The sequence below is a fragment of the Tursiops truncatus genome, chromosome X (assembly GCF_011762595.2).
Source record: "Tursiops truncatus isolate mTurTru1 chromosome X, mTurTru1.mat.Y, whole genome shotgun sequence".
Classification (NCBI taxonomy): Eukaryota; Metazoa; Chordata; class Mammalia; order Artiodactyla; family Delphinidae; genus Tursiops; species Tursiops truncatus.
This window is the reverse complement of record NC_047055.1, coordinates 11,323,809-11,345,005: the sequence shown is the minus strand read 5'-3', so window position 1 is coordinate 11,345,005 and position 21,197 is coordinate 11,323,809.

Here is a 21,197-nt window from a genome sequence, read left to right as displayed (position 1 = left end):
TTCACCTCATCCCTTAAGCTCCTTGAGGGCAGGGACTTTCTTATTCCTTCCTGGTTTCTTTGGCACCCAGCACAGAGCCAGGGACATCGGGGGCACTAAGTCTGTGACAATAGGATGTGATTAGGACCATCCACGGTGGACACTGAAATGGGATTTCATTGAGCCAAAGAACATCTGGATTGTGCCCCCAACGAGCTCTCAGCTCACTAGGAAGTAGCTGGTGTTCCAGGGAGCAGCTCTGGCATTGCTTATGGGAAATTGCTGGGAAAGCATCAAGCAAGAGGGCATGTTCAGGAATGTAACACCGATTTTCCTCCCCCCACCCTTATGCAGAGGGTATCCTGACCATCCTCTTGATTTTATCCATGGAGGTGGTGGGGTGAGGGGACAGGGGCACATACATTCCATGCTCCCCTTGCTGACCTGTGTGCCCTGGCACTGGCCTGCATCTGTGTGGAGGAAGAAGTTCCTTTCCTCTGTTACAAAGGCATTCTTCACTCACTAAGCCCTGAACCTAAGAGCTGCTTGCACCCAAGGTGATGCCTTGTTCTAATTTGCACAGAGGAGTCCTGTGGTCTGATTGGCGGCCCTGATGTTTTGGGTCCCGGGATGAGCAGAACAGTGGATGCTAGTGTGCATTAGAGCTTCTCAAACTGTCATCGTGGGTCTGTCCTCACACTTCCAGACCTAAAGATGTAGGAGTAGTCTTTGGGACCGTAGAGGAGAGGTGTGCTCTCTGCTGATAAGAGCAGGAATGTCAAAACTAGAGATTACAAGTAGGAAGAGTGCCCGCAGTGATAGCCACAGGCTGAAGTATCTCTCTCCTCTAACTTCACACTAGTGCTGAGAGTCAGGAGTAAGCCATGATTAAATTGGAGTGAAGATATTCTGGGTTCAAGTTCCACTTAACGTGTCATTTAAATGATATGACTCTCAGTCGCACATCTGTAAAGCACAGCTGTGTGTGAAGGGGAGGGGCGTGGGGGCAGCCCTTTGCTTGACCGCTGTGGCTTCCCAAGGTAGAGGATCATGTTGAATAAATGCTTCTCAGTTTGTTATAAGCCTTTGATCAATCTCCGGAGTCTTTGAATAATTATCTTTGCTAATTTTGACTAGTTTAATAGATGCATCTCCAGGTGAGAGACTTCTCCAAGCCATTTCCCCAAGTTACTAAACCGCTTTGAAGAGTTTTTAGCAGGGGAGTGACATCTGGATTTGTGCATTGGAATGTCATTCTGGCTGTTGAATATATCTCCCAGGGAGATTTGTGAGTGTTAAGTACTTCTGAAAACCCCTGATATATGGTGGGTACTCAATAGATGTTTATTGTTTTGGTTGTTAAATTTTTTCTTATCAGCTCAAGTGCGACCTTAGAGGAATCATTTCCTTCCCCTGGGTGGGTCTCAGTTTCCTCAGCTGTGAAATGCAAGTTATCTATTTGTTTTGCTTGTTAGTTGTTCATTCATCCATTCATCGCATTCCCTGCTTCTTCCCTTTCTCTCAGTGACCAGATAACCTGGGTTCTCTTCCAGTCTATGTCGTTAGAGCTTTAATATCTTCTACCTGACATAATTTCCATTTGAGTTGGGGATTTCAATTAAAATTTTAAAACCCATGGTGGTGTTCTCTGAAAAGAGGCAGTTGTGGCAGTGGCCTCCAGGAAGAACTCTGTACACGAGAAAGCAGACACTATTTTAACAGGCTTTGTGGTTGCCTTTTGTCCTCATTTTGGTAAGTTACTCCTTACTTTTGAGGCCCCACAGGGCATTGAACAAAGGAGGGCATAGACAAAGTTCAGGTAGAGATTAGGCATGTTATCTGACATCAATATACTTTCATTTTGGCAGGAAGAAAATAATTACTTGCTCAGCCATTTACAGTTGTGTTAAGTCAAGAAGCTAGTCTGATGCTTAGTCTTGTTAAACGCTCATTTTTAAAAGATCAGTTACCCCGCCTTGGACAGTGTGGAAGAGACCGATGCTGCTCTCCAGGAACTCAGTCTATTAGAAGAGTAGCAGAAACAAAAGTCAGCCTCTCCTCAGGGCATTTATCAATACAAAGGTCTTGAGTGCTGTAGGAGTATAGCGGGGAGAGGGAGCCGTTTTGTCTGGGGTCTTTTAGTAGGATTCTTGGAGAAGGTGGGCTCTGGGTTGTGAGCTGTGCCTTGAAAGACACAGACGGCAAGGATCCTGATGAAGAAGCAACGAGCGCAAAGGCCCACAGGTAGGATAGTGCAAGGTGTGTTTGGGAAATGGTGAGATCCATGTGGCCTAGAGATGGAAGGAACCACAGTGTAAGGTGGGAGTTGGGGTTAACTTGGGGAGGACATTGAAAGCCAAGCTGAAGACTTTGACTTGATTCTTTGTGCAGTGAGGCACCAGCAGTCCCCCCACCCCCTGCCCACCTCAGGTAGCATTTACAGACAGTACCTCAATGATTTTTGAGCAGGAGTGTTATCATTATAATGATGTTCAAAATCAGTTATAAATTTGCAATGGAGAAACTGGGGCGTTTTTCAATTTTTCTGAGCTATCATTCCAAGAAAGAAAATACCTTGGTAATCCTTAGTGCACAAGAGAAGCGGTATGGGGAAGCTGTGAGGTCCTGCCCTGGAAAGCCAGAGACCTGAGGCAAGTCACTTCCCTTCTGTGAGCCTTCGTGAGCTCATCTGTGGAAGGGGGATGACCACGGCCTTCTCAGATGGTTATGTTAATCAAGTGATGTAATAGAGAAAATCTGTTTGTAAATTCTGAAATACTGTCTGTAAGTAAAGAACTGTTTTTATTTTTTTTATTATTCTTTTAAATTAATTAATTAATTTATTTATGGCTGTGTTGGGTCTTCGTTTCTGTGCGAGGGCTTTCTCTAGTTGCGGCAAGTGGGGGCCAGTCTTCATCGCAGTGCGCGGGCCTCTCACTATCGCGGCCTCTTGTTGCAGAGCACAGGCTCCAGACGCGCAGCCTCAGTAGTTGTGGCTCACGGGCCTAGTCGCTCCACGGCACGTGGGATCTTCCAGGACCAGGGATTGAACCCGTGTCCCCTGCATCGGCAGGCAGACTCTCAGCCACTGTGCCACCAGGGAAGCCCGAAGAACTGTTTTTAAATTAAGAACTGAAAGTTTCAATGAAGGTGCATTCCAAAGGAGAGATTCCTGCAGGGGTTTCAGCTCATTTAGCCTAGGGCCAGTGGTGGGAGGAGTTCCCTCCCATTTAGCTTTCCTACCCTAGGCCACCAGGCCGCCTTACAGTTTTGTTTTGTTTTGTTTTAAATTTTGTATTCCCCCATAGTCGACCCAAATTTAAAATTTTTCTCCAGAGCAAGCGATTTTTGAGCCTAGTTGTGTGGACCCTGTAACCAATGAACTGTAGAGCCTTCATTCATTCATTCATTCATTCCACAAGTGTTATTACTTACTATATGCCAGACACTCTTCTAGGCACTTGGAATACATCAGGGAACAAACTCCAAACCCCTGCTCTTGTGGAGCTTACATATCCAGATTTGAGCCTGTCACTTACCTGTTTTGAATTATTCAGTGGCTCTCCAGTTCCTGTAGAGTAAAGCCAGTCTCTTGGATGTGGCACGTAAGGGTCTTCCTGATCTGGTCCCTGCCTGCCTCTCTCTTCCTTCCCTCCCAATTCTGTGACCAGATGTTTACATTTTAGCTCAGGCTTTACCTCCTCTGTCCCCTGCATCTCAGGCGTGGTTCTATGTTCCCGCCTTGGTGGATTTTGTATACAACATTGCTTTAATTATAGTTTCCTAATTGTTTGCTTGCTTTTCTCTCTCTGCACCATGTTCTGAGTTACCTGAGACAAGCATTATTCATTTTTGTATCCCAACTGTTTTCTTCCTGTGGTCACCACATCTGACCATGAGTAACTCACCCTTCTTGTCTCCCCTGACACATCCCGCTTCTCTTTGGCATGCGCCATTTATTTCTCCTCCCCTCGCATTCCTTTTCATTTCAGTTCACTTCCGATCATGCTATTTACCAGGCAGTGTGGTCGTTTTGGGAAATAGGAACATAAGGAAGATATGGTTGCTGTTTGGGGAGCTCACAGTCTAGTGGGGAGACTGCTGGGGACAGAAATTCTTGCCAGCCGTCTGTAGAGCATGCAGACCTTTTGGAGTGGCCTGGGGGGGGGGCGGTGCCTTTCCTCCTTCCCTGTCTTCAACTGGAGCAGCCCTGCCTGTCTCTTTTCTTCTCGGGATTCTGTAGCAGCTTTTGTTTGGGTGGGAGGCAAAGGGATTCCACTGGAAAAAAACAATTGTTTGGATACCGCTTTAAAGTAAGACATACTGTGTTACGTGCTATAAAAACAGTCGAAACAAAAGAAACACCCTGTCTTCTTGTTTGGCAAAAGTCGGTTTCTTTGCTAAGCCCCAGGCATTCTGTTTACACTTTCAAGGGAGTTTAGAGGCAGGTGAGTAGACGCCCTTCTACATGGTTCCCACCCTTCCCTACTTGCTGCCACCTCCCTTGCTGAGTGAATTCTCCCTTTTTCGCCAGTCTGTGATTCTGAGGTCTTCCAGCTTTGGGGGAGATAACAGTTTAGCTACCTCAAAGCATTAAGTTACCTGGAGAGGAGTTGCGCTGAGTCGCCTGTTTCCAGGACAGGGTTACTGGCCGTGATTTCTGTGCCAGGAGAGGGTGCCGTACTGACCTCAGTGAGGCCCTGACCACAGTGTCCTGCCATTGCCCGTTTTCCTTGTGTCAGCCATCCCCCCAGCAGAGGAGAACGTGAGCCCTTGAGGGCATGTGTCCTCAGTGCCTTGCAGTGGGCCCTGAGAGAACGGATGCTTATTTTAATTGAGATTTGAGGAAGCAAGGGAAGAAGTATAAGGAAGTTGTCATTTGACCCCCAAAGGGTTTTAGGGCGATACCTCAGGAAAAGTTGAATGTGGCCTTGGGGAAACTAGCATTTCCGGAGCACAAGCTCGAGTCTCTGTCCAAGGTACTTTCACTCGGGAGTTTATGTATCCACCCCCCCTCGCCCCCATACTGCGCCAGGAAGGCAGGTCACTGGAAGCGATGGTATTTTCAAGGCGATCGCCTTCCTAACATGCTAAGAGTCAGGATTCGTGTTTGAATCGACAGCCTTGTGCTGAGAAGGACAAATCTCTTCGACTTTGAAAACCACAATTTCATGCCACAGCAGAAGAAAATTTCATACTTCTGACTGATTGTTAGTGATATTTTAGTTTTTAACGTGCTGGATTATTCTGCTTTGGCCACCTTCTGGGTAAGTTTCGATTCTTTCCCCGAGGAAATCACTGTTTTATTTTCCCCCACTGCTCGGGGTAAGTCAGATTTTCCACCAACTTTCTACATGAGAGTTATGCAAAAATGCATACCCATCATCAGGAAAATGTCTTCATTAACACATAAACAATGGTTCGTTACCCACCAATGTGTTAATGTATGTTAAACCCATCTATTGGCATGCAAATTCTCGTTTGCTTACCCCGGGTTTTACCTGCCCCACTCACCTCTAAGCCCTCTGAGGAACCCTTTGAAAAAATCTTCCTAGTTTTTTTGTCTGGTAGTTTCCCTAATGGACAGAATTCCAACAAGCAGTGGATCTGTAGGATGACTAAAGAGCTGAGGCTTTTGCCAAACTGAGAAGTGCTCGTTTACTACAGGAAAAGTCATTCAGCCTCTTTCCATAACATAGTTTGCAATTGTTATTAACTATGTTTATCCTCTGAGCACCCAGAGAGGTACTAGGAAAATCACAAAAGATACACTTTAGACATCTAAATAATCTTGTCTGCCTTAATAGTTAATGCACATGCCGGTGAGGACCAAAAGGTAGTGATATATCACCATTATGGTCATTCATTCTCATTTCATGTATTATCGAATTGGGCAAGGGGCCAGCTCAGACAAGATGTGCATTTGAACATCTGGCTGTTTGTCAAACGGGCCACTGAATCTACCCACTACTGTAGCTGTGGGGTAGGAAAAACTCTATTTAAGACATGCTGTCACTTTACCAGAAATTGACTTGTCTGGACAAGACTGTTTGCTTTTATTGTCCTCAAATTAAACTACTCTCTGTCTGACTCTTCAAGTTGTCTTCAGTGTGTGATTAAACACTGGGAGGATTGTCAATATCACTCAACTTCTAAGTCATTAAACATCCTAATCCTTCACATTCCTGGCGGCTGAGGCCATTTTCTTTCCGTTTTCTCTCCAGCAGTTGCCTGGTTGCGTCAGTTGCCAGGAGGGTTAGAGCCTTTACTTCGGCGTTTGCAGTCTGGTGACATCCTCCGTGAGGGAGCTGGGGAGCTTGACTAGAGGTTTACAACTCACTAATGACTCAGTGAAAAACAAGCAGAGGTGCATACATTCCGAAGCAGATGCAAAGCCACGTGCGTAGCTGCTTCAGAACAACTCCAGTTTACCCCAGTGTGCTCGTGCCTGCTTCCCTCAAATATGCAGACGCTAGAAAAACTTCCCTCATCTTTGGTCGAGATCCCAGTTGTTGAAATTGGGGAAATTAATGTATTCTCTTGAGCCCAAACACCTGTTCATCCTGTATCCCCGACCACGAATAATCAGTTCTTCTCATGATTATGATAGGCCTGTTGAGAAAATTGCCCGTCTTCTTCTTATAATTTTTATGCATACTCAGAATGAATATTTAAACTGTGATTTGTCAAGAGCTATGTCCAGTTCTTAGGTTTGCACAATGGTATGAGAGTAGGGCATACGCACAAAGGGGTTTTAGTATAAAAATAAAATGCTCGGGATTTCTCAGTCTCATCCACCCTCTCCCACCCTTTTTATAACACCCCTGGTCACAAATATATGCTCAAAAGGAAGGTAATTATCATAAGGCATCTATATGATTACAGATTACTCAATTGTAAATCCTTCTTCTTTGGCAAAATGACTTGATTGATTTTGGAATTTGAATCTCTTTGTGATACGCCGCTTAGAAGTGACCATTTCAGCAAAGGCAAAAGGGGAGTTAGGCACACTCAGAAAGGAGTGCTGCATAAATAAGGGGAATCACACTGAATTGCCAAAGATTATTTTAATGGCTCGAGCCCCTTCCTGTTACAGTAATTACAGAAACATCTTTAAGCTCTTCTCTGAAGAACTTCTGAATTGAAATAGAAAATGTTTTAATGAATTTAAATTATTTAAAAATTTGTATTAGAATTTTCAGGAGGAATGATTTTTGTGTTCCCTCCCCGTTCATAAGCAGTCTTTAACGCATTTTCCTTCTATAATATGCATATTATTTATACAATTATGTGTAGCATTGTGTTGCATAGAAATATACCTCTTTAGGATGACTGTCGTTTTAGGGTATATGCATAAATCGGTTTTCTGAAAAGCTACATTTCAGACTGCAATGTTTCTTCCTTTTGGAACTGCAAAAGAAAAATAAGTCTGGTCCTAATTTCTGCTTGTAAGTTTAGCTAAGTGGCGACAAACATCACACTATTTTATACATCACAGGACAGTGATGCACCGGCTTCCTGTTTCTGAAAGTCCCGTTAGTTGTCGCAATGGAAGTGAAGATTTCTCTCTTCTGCCTGGAACAGAAGTCCTTCTGACAGACTGTGCATAACCTCTCATTAAATCAGCATGCAGAGGACTGACCAGCAGATGCTGCTGACGTGAACCCAGATGTAATCTCTTTAACCTTGCCCTGTAAGGCGCGCACAAGTCGTGACGGGGGAATTCAAAGTAAATTAGGTTTTACATGAAAGTCTATAATCTAAATTCAATTTGATTAAAACGATGCCTGATTTGTGTTGGTAATGAAATATTCCATTGGAGCTATTAGCAATTTTTTTGAACTTGTACACGGAAGTCTATTTTTCATATCCCTATCTTATTTTTATTTTAAGATGGCCAGTTTTTCATCATTGCCCTGCTCCTGCATTCTTCAAATGAAGAGGCTTTTGAAGAAAGAAGATGTAAGGAAAATGACTATTTGGTTATTGAAATGATCCACTGAGATGGCAAACATTATCTGATTTCAGGAATTAATGGGAAAAGTGTCACTTTACAAGTCCAAATGTAGTTGTTCTCTATGTTGGAAATATTTTCTCTGTATTTACTATCAGAGTCTTAGAACTACTTTATTACACGTAAGCTTCATCCTGTAACTATTCTGTTAAATTAAATTCATCATTCTCATCAACACAATTCCTCATGGAAATTCCATCAGTGACAATGAAAAGTGATCCGTCATTACCGGAAGTCCTCTGTTATGTTTTTACATTTCTTGTTCCTTGTTTCTTGTTTTAAGTATGTAATTCCACTTTCTGAGGATAACCTACAGAGAGCTCAAAGCGTCTTGGCCTAAGCTGGTTTTTGAGCCAGGAGCAGAGTTGCAGGAAATTTTACCATTCATTTTTTAAAGCTCTAGCTTTTCCTCTCTCACATCTTTAACACCACCCTCCTGCCGTAACCCTCAGGGGTTCGAATGATCTGATGCCCAGGAGACCCCAACTCTCTCCCCTCACTGCCACCACCTGGAGGTTTGCTGCTTGACCTCAAAGTGGTCCTGGGAAGCAGGGTGCAGGCGTGGGCCAGGATGGCTGGTATTAGGGAATCTTAGGAACACTCTCAGGAGGGAGAAAAGTGAGAGGAGGCTGGTGACATTTACAGTTTGGGGACCACAGCGCACTTCTGGGTGAGTGCTTCCTGCTAAGGATTGCTTCTGATATTTATTTGTAAAAAAGTCAGCACTATTACTAACACAGAGAACACAAGTTTGCTCTTTGCAGACCTAACCTAAAGAATACTACTCATGCGGTGGTTGAAGCATCCTGGAGATTTGGAACGCATACTGGATTGGGAGTCCTGACACTGGAATTCTAAAACAGCCTCTCACCTTTTAATAGCTAGCTGTGCGGCCTCGGGCCAGTCACTTGCTTTAGGTGGAAATTTATGCTACTCCACAGATCTGTTGTTGGCTCATCCTTCTTAGAATTGACTAATGGTAATTTTTTAAAAGTTACTGAGGTGTAATTTACATTCAGTAGGGTGCCCAAGTCTTAAGTGTGGAGAAGGATCAGTTCTTCAATACGTATACACCCATGTGGCCACCACCCAGATGGGGATGGGGGACGTGCCCAGAACCCCAGCGGACCCCCCCAGGTACTCCCCCAGCCACTCTTTGGACTGCTATCACTAGTTGAAACACGCTGGGCAGTGATATGCAAAAGTCTTGATCCCATTTAGCTGAATCTAACTTTTTGGACACCATCCACTCAATGTGTTTGATTAGAAAAATATATACATATTTGGAATGTACTCTGACGTTTCTGCAGTCTCATTTCTTAACCAAGTGGAGTTCCTAAGTAGCCTATTGCTCTCTGAGTCTTAGACTGACTATGAAGTCAAAGTCCAGAGGGCCCACCTGTCAGCCAAGCAATAGGCCGAGCGCCATGATTCCTCAGGACTCAGCCCACCCTTCTAGGTTTCAATCTGGGATCCAGGAAAACAGCAAAAGGAAGTGTTTCCACACGCGGCGCTGGGCGCAGTGTTATACCGGTTAACAGAGGAAGAACCACATGGAATGCTGCTCTGAAAGGCCTGTGCTATTCGCTCTGTTACAGAGGAGGGTACAGAAACTCAGAGAGTGAAATGACTTGCTCAGGATCACACAGCCAGGCAGTGGAGGTATTTGAAGTTTATTTTAGATCCACCTGACCTCCAAGCCACTTAACAGGGCAGGAAAACCTTCAGAATCTTGGCCCCGTGTTCCAAAATGCTGTCCTTCCTCCCTTTACATTTTGTTTTCTGCAGGAAAGTGGCCTCTAGAAGTTGCTATTTCTCTGCTTCCCCCTTTCTGCCGCACAGGGCATAGTAGTTTTGTCATCTGTTGAACCAGTGAGAAACGGCAGTGGCAGCGCGTGGGCAAATTCTTCCATAGGGACATTACCCCAGAGCTGCTGTGGAAGCAAGGAGTTAGTATGAACTGGAAGCAGTGCCAAGTGAGGCAGTAGAGTCGGGCTCAGAGGAGTAGCTGGGGATTTGTGAGCTGGGCCCCAGCTATTGCAGTGCCTGGCAAAGGGGGCTGCCCTTCTGTGAGTGGGCGGGGCCCGGAGGGGAAATTGTCTGGACCACCCTGTCCAATAACGTAGCCACTAGTCACATGTGGCTATTTCAATTTAAATTTGGATTACTTCAAATTAAGTCAAATTGAAAATTCAGTTGCTCAATTGCACTAGCCACGGCTCAAGTGCTCAATAGCCTGTGGCTACCGTATTGATCAGTGCAGATACAGAGCGTTTCCGTCATTGCAGAAAGTTCTGTTGGACACCACTGGTCTAGACCAGTGACAGCCTCCATCCTACGTGCTGAGGATCTCACCTAGCAGACTTTGGAGAGGCGCACCCCAGACTCTCTGCAAACGTCTGAGGATACTCACCCTGTACTCCCGCTCCCTCCCTTATGTTCACTACTTTGGAACCAGATAGAAAGCGTCTCAGGGAAGAACCATTGTTTCTTTTTCCTTTCCGAATTTGGGCTCTTTTCCTTCAAGGTAGGGGAAGATCTTGCCTTTCAGAAGAAATCTGTTCTCTTCGTTGCTAAAACATGAAGGGAGTCTAGTCTTTGGGGGTCTTGAAAGTGGGAAGACCATATAAGGATTCCCGCCTGAATCATAATTCTCTTAGCCTACCTTTCCCCACTTTTGTCGAACAATATAATTTCTTAGCAGATTATATACTTAGCCAGTATGAGACTAAGTCCCCTTTTCCCAATCAGGTCTTGAATATTTGCAGCTTTGGGGGAGGAGGTCATGGGGACCTTTTGAATTTTGGTCATGGGGTCATGGAGATCTTTTGAATTTTGACGGAGAAGGTCATGAGCACATTTTGAATCACCTTAGATTGTACGATGCAGTTTGTACTTGTTTGCAATGCCAATAGGGATTTTCGTATTTAGAGTGCTTTATTAGTATCAGGAATTAAACCCTTTTATTAACGGCCAGACATCTTAAAACAATCACCAGTCATTGTTAAAGTAAAGAACAGCTCATGAGTTTTCATATCTTAAAGATTGAACCCTTCACCATGATTAATAAAGGATAGTTGTTATCTGCTTTGGTCACAAAAATTCATGTACAAAAGAAACACTTTGGCAAATTAAAAGGAAAATGGTAGCATGAGCACTTGTATCTGTGCTGCTAATTAAAAGACTTAACTTATTAGGCCTTGAGGGGGAGGAAAAAAGAAACAAACAAGTATAATTTGCCAGATTAATTTTATGGTCTGTTCTATTTAATCAAACTATACCTTTTAGTGAAAATGACAAATCTCAGTTGTCAGAATGTGGTAGATAAGGAAGATAAAGGTCATATATTTTAATGTCACAGAAGGTCTTATTAAAGGAACCTTAATTACATTAGGAACCCATGAAACATTAATTAAATACTGTCTGAAATAATTAGGTCCAAGATACTGATGGTTTAATTAAACTCAGTTTCTTATTTTATAAGAAAACTAAAGGTCCAGTATCTCTGTCGGTAGCATAATTGATAGTATGTCAAAAAGGCAACATAGTAACCTTGACCAACCATGGGGAGAGGGTGATGCTGCTCCCAGGGCCTTGTGTGCACTGGCTGTTCTTCATGGTGGCCCTGCTGCCACGAACACCTCTTGATGTGTGTTCCTTTGCGACCTCCCAACTTCTGGGCAAAAAACCATGGGTGCCCTAGACTAGGGGAGGCGGATACAATACAGAGAGAATCCACCACCTAGAGCTTGAAAAGTTTAAACCACATATGCGGAAAGGTGAGATGCCTTATACGCGCACCTTTTCCTTTTTAGAAGGAAGAAATCTAGCAATAATCTTGCCTTTTGTCGCCTCCGCACATTGTACCTCAGAAATGCTGGACACCCTTTCTGACCACTCTGTGCAGTCTGCACAGAGGGTGTCATGGCATTGAAAAAGACTGCCCTAAACTCCATTCTTGTATTTATTTAGTACCTGTATACCCTAACATTCCTTTTCTTCTTTAGTTGCAAGTCTTTGCAATTAAGACCGTGGGCTTTGGAGTCAGACCACAGGGTTCGGATCTCAGCTCTGCCACCGCTGTCCAACTAGACCTTGGACTGGTTACTTCTTTGAACTTGTCTCCTCATTTGTAAAATATTATGTGTGATAATGGCTACTTACCAGGGTTGTTGTGAGGATAATACTTTAATGTATGTAAAGCATTTAGCGTAAGTGAAAAGTGTATGATGAGCCCTAAGCGTGACCCAGGACCTTCTGTGGTCTACAGGATCATGGGGATTTGAGACCCAAGCTGTATTAGTTAGATGTAGGTGGATCCAAGGGGAATGCTCGTTTAAAAGAAATTTAGAATGTTCCAGAAGAGAAAATCATGATGCTACAAAAGCAGAAATGGAGCTGGAGACTTTATGGGCTGATGGTTTGAAATGAGCTTCAGGTCTGATTTTTTGTTTACTGGGTTTTGGTTTGGCTTTTTGAGTCTCAAGCTGTCCAAACCGTTTCCTCCCTCGGTGGTTGGTGATTTGGGTGGGGGAGGGAACAGCTGTCGTCCAAGTCACTGCATTCTTGGACAGCCAGCTCTTCTTTCACTTTGAATGAGACAAAAATTATTAGGATGATAGTCTTACAGTTTCTAAAGTCCATTAGCGTACGTTATTGTTTTCGCTCAATAGTTCTGTGAGGTGGGTACTCCTAGTAGCCCTGTTTTACACACAAGCACCCTGGGTCGTAGAGACGTTAAGACACGTGGGGAAGCTCACACTTAGCTCTGGGGATTTTGACTGTATTTGCTTTGCTTTCTGTCCGTGACACCAAGCTCCTGGAGCTCAGCCATATGTGTGTGTGTGTGTGTGTGTGTGTGTGTGTGTGTGTGTGTGTGTGTGTGTGTCGGGAGGGGGGCCCGGAAACCCTGGCCTGTGGGCTCAATCTCACCACTCCCTGTGAGCTAAGAATGGAGTTTACATTTTTTGAAGGCTTGTAAAGGAGGAGGTGGAGAAGGAAGCAGGGACAGAAACTGAATGCGGCTGAAAAGCCCATTTAGTATCAGGCCCTTAACAGGACGAGCTCGCTGACCCCGGTTTAGTGCAGTGCTTCTTCAACTTTAATGTGCATATGAATCCCCTGGGGATCTTTTTCAAATGCAGATTCTGATTCACCGGGTCTGGGGCCGGGCTGGAGAGTCTGCGTCTAACAAGATCCCAGGTGATACCCACGCTGCAGGTCCTCAGGCCACACTTTGCATAGTAAGGGCTGTGCTTCACACCGACTCCACACCCCTCCACATGCTAGCTCCTTGTAGACGCCTGCGCTGAGGACTACTTGCCATTTGTCTGTATCCTAAGGAAGTTAACTTCTTTTCAGTGTTCAGAGCAGGTGAACTCTCAGCAATTCCCTTTTAAAACATCCTAGATCTTTTCCTTCCCCAGTGGTCATGGCTTCTGTCTGCTGCCTTTACCAGTCTATTACCTTTCTATGCCAGGAGCGGGGTGCAGCGGTGGGGAGACAGAGAAGCGCAGGACTTAGTCGCTGGCCCCAGGGAGTGCCTTGCTGAGGCCCACCCATGCTGCTCACTCTGGACTCGGCTGCTCCCTTTCCTCCTGTCTCAGTACTTGCGAATCCCACTTCCATGTTAAGTGTCTCCCACAGAGACCCTATTTTCCCTTCACCTTGGGGCTTCATGTCTGCTATAGACTCTGGGTCCTTCCTCCGGGCTTTCCAGCCTTCTGCTTTTACAGGGGGTCTTCCCCTTCCAGAATATGGTCAGCTCCCTCCTTTTTGAATCTAATCTATTGGATTTAGATGCTATGCACGAGGACTATGACTTATTCCATTTCTGTTTCACATAATGTCTCGTTAATAACGAGTACATATTAATGACATATATGACACATCCTCAGTTAGTCCAGGGGTTGGTACTCAGCAGTCTTTCATAGTTCAAAGAAAGTAGCGTTCTTGGCTGGGCCGGAGTGCTACCATCCTTCCTCTGTAGAGAATGAACTTTGCTGATTATTGTCCTACCACTCATCCTTCTACTTTGGTTTAGGGTGTGTGGGATGACTCGCCGTTGCAACCTTCTTTTACTCCAGAAGTCCTGTTGTTTTAAGCATGAGTCCAGAAGAATTAAGTTTCACTTTTTGCTGCAATTGTATTCTTCTGGCTCTCTAGCCCCACCTACTCCAAACATCTCTCAATTGATCCTGTTCTTTGTCCCCTTAAACAAGCCTTCCCACTGACCATGCTCCCCATTTCCAGACTGATTGAAAGAGAATCATGGACTGTGAACATTAGAAGGAACTCATCTGATACAACTGCCTCAAAATAAGGGCAGAAACTGAAGCCCAGAAAAGACAAGCTATTTGCCTAAGGTCACACAGCACATAATTGGTGGCGCAGCAAGACTAAAATCCTCACCTATTTTTCTTTTCATCAACAGGTGAAATATGAGGATTTCAGTCTTGCTAAATCTGTTGCCTCATATAAAGTACTTCAAGTTGAAAAATCATTGACTTACTAGAAAAATAATGTGAATGTCTGCATTCTTTTAAATTCACTATACATGTGACTATAGTCTACTAATAGAACAATAGTAATCTTTATTTTCCCACTTCCAAGACACATCTTGGCCAACATTAACTTTTATGGCTTTCTACTAATTCTCCAGCTAATCTTTCACACATATATTTTATGTTTTTTTTTTGTTTGTTTTTGTTTTTGCGGTACGCGGGCCTCTCACTGTTGTGGCCTCTCCCGTTGCGGAGCACAGGCTCCGCGCGCAGGCTCGGTGGCCATGGCTCACGGGCCCAGCCGCTCCGCGGCATGTGGGATCTTCCCGGACCGGGGCACGAACCCACGTCCTCTGCATCGGCAGGCGGACTCTCAACCACTGCACCACCAGGGAAGCCGCACACATATATTTTAAAAAATAGCATTCTTTTTGGAAAAAAAGTCTCTAGCATATTTGCCTTTTTGAATATTGCTAGTAGTTACTTAAATGCAAAACCCACAACCTCCTGCCATGAAACGTCCAAACCTAATAAAACCTCAGGAGGATGGTAAACCTAAAACTAGGAAAGCAAGCAATGGGAAAGTTAGCCAGGCTGCCATCTATGCATTCATCTGCTCATCTGTCTACCTCTAGTCAACTTAATCCCCCCTCTGCCATCCTCCTCCTTCAGCCCCTTTATCTCTCAGTGAGGCCACATAGAAAGGAGAGAAGCCTGAAGAATCCAAGCTGTGCAGAGACCTGTCTCCCAGCCTGGTCAGTAAGTACATAGGATCTATGAGATACAAGGACAGTTTAGAAAATGCTTCATTTTAAGTAGTGAATTTTTTCTTCTTCCAAAGCCATTAGATTTGTTTCCAGTGAAATGTATTAGCCTTTTCTTTCGTACAATTTTATTTTGCTTTCTACCGTTGAGAAAAAAAAAGTTGGGAGGCCGGGGAGAGAGTATACTGTTTTTCTTGCTTTGTTTAAAAGGAAACATTCAAATTCAGATCTTATATTTAACTTCTGGGGTTTTACTTACAGGTCAGTATGGATATTGTCCTAAATTAGTGTCACAGTTTGGTCGATGGCCACACAAATGGTAGTTATGGATTGATTTGCGAAAGCAAAAACAGTTTTTTTAAGGAATAAAATAATTTGGTGGCAGTGTGGCAGATGTGGTCTTCTATTGGCGTGTTTGCCTTTTTTCAAGCTCTATTAAATCCTAAAGACAATCAATCTTTGATAATTTATTTTAGAAATCACCTTTTAAAAATGGGAAGTAGTTTCGGGTGTCTAATGCATCTCACATGTCGATCAGAGAGCCCTAACCTTTACACACCAACCAAAATGCTACGTATTGCTACCTCGGATGGCTGCTCCTCTGACACCGGTTGTGATTGTAGAGCCCTTTGCTGGTCTTTATACTATGTCCACAGTGAAGCGTGTGCACACCGAGACCCTGCCAAAGGTTGTGGGTTTGGGACAAAGGGACCAGAGTAGACGAATGAATGAGCTCCAGGATTCTGAAGGCTCCGTGGCCAGGTTAACACACTATGGGATGTCTTGCTCCTTCCCTCCTCCCTGCAAGAATCCTCTTAGATTTCAGGACGTTGCTTCATTCACAAAGAAGCAGTTTGTAAGAAGAGGTCTTCTCTCTCTTATCCCCTCCCTCACTTTCCTTCGTCCCCTCAGCTCGCCCTACTGGAGCCCTTGTCTCCTTTCTCTCTCTCTCTTGCTCTTTCTCTCAAGTTACTTATCGACATGTTTGTTTGCCCAGAGTAACTCATAAAGGCTCCGCCTTTACGCAGTGTGTTTGGATTCAGGGAGGACTCGGTGTCATCTTTTCTAAGCCAGCCACCCGGCAAGCAGGCAGGTCAGACAAACTGAATTAACCATGACACTTCCCAAAGCAATAGAAAGCTTTCCCCAGGAATTATCCTTTGGGGGTTTTAATGCTAAGATATGCAATCTCGTGTGAATTATCTTGATATGGAACACAGAGCGGTTAGGCAAACAATACATTTTTTTGTTTGAAGTAACAGAAATCTTAAATAAAAGTTATCTGGAATCAGTGGCCTGGCTCCTGCTGGGACCCTTGTTTGCCTGAGGACAGAGAAAAAAAGGCTCTTTGGGAGCTTCGGAGCCCTCTGCTAGAGAACCCTCAGGAGGAGCACCAACCAGCATTGGGAAAGAAAGGCAATTCCAAATCAGCATATTCATATTTCATTCTAGCCTGGCAAAAGGAAACTCAAACCGAAGTGGGCCGAGCCCCTTGTAGATATGCCCTTATCACAGTGCTTGAACTCTTAGCAGAGCGGGCAGGTAGCTGGATGGCCTACTGCTTGTTGCTGGAAGGCACCCCCCTGGGAGGGCTACTGCAGGGCCAGCCAGGGATCGCGGGGGGGATGCACACCCAGCCCGGCAGCCCCAGGAGGTTAGCTGGACTTACTTTTCTCCTAAGAGCACTTACCTGCTGTCTTGCCCACTTTGCCATAAAGATCTTTCCTAAAAAGACAGTGGCCAATGAATTATGGAGCAGGAATGTAATAACGAAGGTAGAAATGTGTCCTGTTATCAGTCACACACATTCAAGCCCAGCCCCGGGCAGCACAGTAGACAGCAACTATAAGCTCTGGGATCTTCTCATTCAACCAAGATTGCTTCATACAAAAGTTGACAATGCTCTCCTGAAAGCCATTATTGATATTCAACATTTTTTAAAATAGCTGAACAGACTAGACAATAAGGCATGACAGAAAACTTGGACAGGAGGCTGGCTTGGAGTCTGGCTTAAGAAAGAAATATGCTATTAAAAGTAGACAACAAACACACATTTCCGAATGTTTAATTTATTTGAAAATAAGAATCAACTTTACCATTCATGTATTTTCCTCCTCTAAAGCAACAAAGGCAAGCAGAACGCGATTTCGGTTGCTCCTTAGGGTATCTCTGCTGTCTTCCTTTTTCACGTTGAAATTCTCCGGCGCGGTGACGCAATGATCCTCACTATTTGCTGGGGCGGGGAGGGGGCTAAGAAACGCTTGAATGGCCTTTCACAAAGGAGGTGGAGCGCCTGAAGGTGTCCTGGGGCCATCATAAAATCATTCATTCTATCTTCAATTCATTCATTCAGCAAATCTTTGTTGAGCAGCCATGCTGTGCCACGGGTATACAGCAGCGAGCAAGATAACACCGTCCCTGCTAAAGTCACCATTTGTCCCCGTTTGCCCGACACTGTCCTGGTTTTCGCGCTGGAAATCCACGGATTCCTGGCAAAGGTGGGTGCGTGCATTCTGCTGGCCTGAGTCCTGGTACCAGCCCTGCTCCTTACCAGTTATCTCTTCTCAATCAGGACATTTTACTGAGCCTTAGTTTTCTCTTTTATAAATGGGAAAAATAATATCTATCTCCAAGAGAAATTTGAAGATTAAATGAAGTTGGGTACTGATTCTGTAGAAACTGCCTGCGTTGACAGCTTTTCACCAGCAACGGAAGGCGGGGATGTAGCTGAGGATATGTCATTGGGCCTGGAAATAGAAAAGGCTGCTCTATGCTCTGCTGAACAAGAGTGAAACCTGCCAGAAATCTGGCTGTAGTATCTAGTTACTGGTGTTTAGATGAGGTAGCATCTGAGGTCCACAGTGCTTTGTTGGGGAAAGGGACTGACCCCCAGGGAGAGGACCAGCTGGTAGCTTAAGCATTTTGTCCGAAGGCAGGTGCAAAGAAAAAAGCAAGTACCTTATTCTCCAAGTGGGGATTTGGGCTGAAGATGAAAGCGTTTAAGTGAAAGGGGGGACATGTGTAATCCTACATTAGCCCTCACTCCTGCTAGGGGGTTGTTTTCACCTTTCTTCTTCAGGGGTCTCAGAAAGACTCCTTTTTATCTTTGCCAAGCTCTCTCTCCCTTATCTGTACTTTATGATCTTATTTAGCATTCCATGAGCATCTATTAGGCACCCAGCGGGTACCAGGGACTGGGATGCTGAGAGGAAGCAGACCTTGTTCCTGTCCTCAAAGAACTGGCAGTCTAGTCAGTAATACACACACACACACACACACACACACACACACACACACACACACACACAGTTTTTAAAAAGTTTGTGATTCCTTCCTTTTCTCAACTGCCTTATTCTTTGGAAAGGAGCTCAAAGGTCTTCATTTTTCCCAGTCTTCAAATGTCTCCCTTCCTCACCTCAATTAACGTTACCTTCCATACCATGCCTGCCATCAACTCACCTCGCAGGCACTACTGGTGATGGTTCTCCAAGCATCATGTTGTAAACTAACGTGGCTTTTATGATTGAACTTCATTCGTCCATACTAATACTGTAGGCTGTCTTATTATAAGTTGGTCACAATGCCATTTTTTAAATTGGGATATAGTTACTTTACAATGTTGTGTCAGTTTCTGCTGTACAGTGAAGTGAATCAGCTACATGTATACATACATCCCCTCCCTCTTGGACCTCCCTCCCACCTCTACCCATCCCATCCATCTAGGTCGCCACAGAGCCCCGAGTTGAGCTCCCTGCACTATACAGCAGGTTCCCACTAGCTATCTGTTTTACATACAGTAGTGTACTTATGTCAATCCTAATCTCCCAATTCATCCCCCTCCACCCCTGTGTCCACGAGTCCATTCTCTACGTCTCTGTCTGTATTTCTGCCCTGCAAACTGGTTCATCTGTACCATTTTTCTAGATTGCATATATATGTGTTAATGTACGATATTTGTTTTTCTCTTTCTGACTTACTTCACTCTGTGTGACAGACTCTAGGTCCATCCACGTCTCTACAGATGACCCAATTTTGTTCCTTTTTATGGCTGAGTAATATTCTGTTGTATACATGTACCACATTTTTTTTTTTTCGGTTTGCGGGCCTCTCACTGTTGTGGCCTCTCCCATTGCTCTGGACGCGCAGGCTCAGCGGCTATGGCTCATGGGCCCAGCCGCTCCGCGGCATGTGGGATCTTCCTGGACCGGGGCACGAACCCGTGTCCCCTGCATCGGCAGGCGGACTCTCAACCACTGCGCCACAAGGGAAGCCCCATGTACCACATTTTTAAAGCTTGTTAGGGGAGAAGACGCTCGATCCCCATTCCTGATATACAAAGGGGGGGGCACAAATTTCCTACCCACTTTGAATTGTTTGCAACAGGTAATCTCTTACCTTCTCATCAGCAAGCTACTCAGTTCCGTATGGTGATGGAGGAGTATGATGCCATGAGCCTTGGTGGCGTGCCTTTTATTAATTCGACCTATTTGTTGACCTGCTTTGTTGATGGGCCCTGTGCTCAGCAAGGTGAGGACTACAAAGGGAGAATGAAGGGGCATAATTTTAAGAACCAGCCAGAGAATTGGGGTTAATGTTGTGATCGGAGCCCAGGATGGCACAGCTCTTGTGCCCTTCATTACATTAACATATTTGCTGAGCATGCCATGCAGTGTCAGGGACTTTTCCTGTGCTGGTCATTTACTATAAAGATGTATAAGATCAAATCCTGCTCTAAAGGACCTTGTGACTGTGGGCCACCAAGTGGATCTGCAAAAAAGAAACACGAGATAGCATGTAAAGGAGGCATGGTCCAGGGGGTGCCCTAGGGTTCTGAGGAGGCAGGAAAGTATGGGGGTGGTCTTCATGGAGCCGTCTGCTCAGTGGTAGAAGCAGGCATAGTGTCTGCTAATCACTGAGTAGCCTTGTTACTAGAAAACCAATGATCTTTTTTCGCCCTCATTTCTTCCATAGCTTCAGAAAAGCCATATTGAGTCACGATCAGCTTCTGCACTGCGCTTTTCAAATTTGCTGCCATGGTTATGACAGCTCATGAGCCTGTGTCCACCCTTGCTGTTTTTCTGTCTTACTTCTCATCATAATCTCCATGTCAACTACACTTCAAATACAGGTTTTGGAAATTCTTTTATCCCTTTTGGTTATACCCATTTCCATAGTGTTTCATCGTTACAGAATGGTGATAATTTGAATTGTCTTGTGTTGTTTCTTCTTCCAAATATTCCATAAACTGGCAGCAGGTGAGGGCAAGGACAGAAGTACAAGTGAAAATTACCTTCTTGATCATTTCTTCTATCACATAATAACTGTAGCATCACTACTGTCTTACCTATGATGTCCTAGGTACTTTATACACAGTATTCCTAATTTTTACACCGTCCATATAAATTAGGTATTATTGCCTGCATTTTACAGATGAAGAAGCCAAGGAACGGAGTTATTAACCTCCCTGGGGTCATCGAGCTCATATTGGGTTGGCCAAAAAGTTCGAACTTTTTGGCCAACCCAATAGAACGTTTGCAAGCACAAACACTACTGATACATTGTTAGCACAGTTTATAGAGCAAACTCTCTTGGCATGATGGTAGCTGGCCCTACCAACTTGATTTTGGCTAACGTAGATTATTTAAGTCTGCTTTCACTCATCGGCAGTGAGAAAACCTGGCTATTTTCCACCTTTGGATTCAACTTTTCCAATTCCTTGGTAGCAGGTGGTTTGTTCTACTACTAGTTTGGGATGCTTTCTTAGGGAAAATTGTACTTTGTCTTTTAAAAGAAATCCCTAAATTGGCTACCCACTGGGCTCAGATGTACTTCATTTCTCCTGCAGGGGCTGCATACTGCCCTCCATCTCTGTGGCAGAGTCAGGTCTTGTGACTTTACAGCCCCTGCGTGCCCTTTCCCATGTGTGCACCCCACATT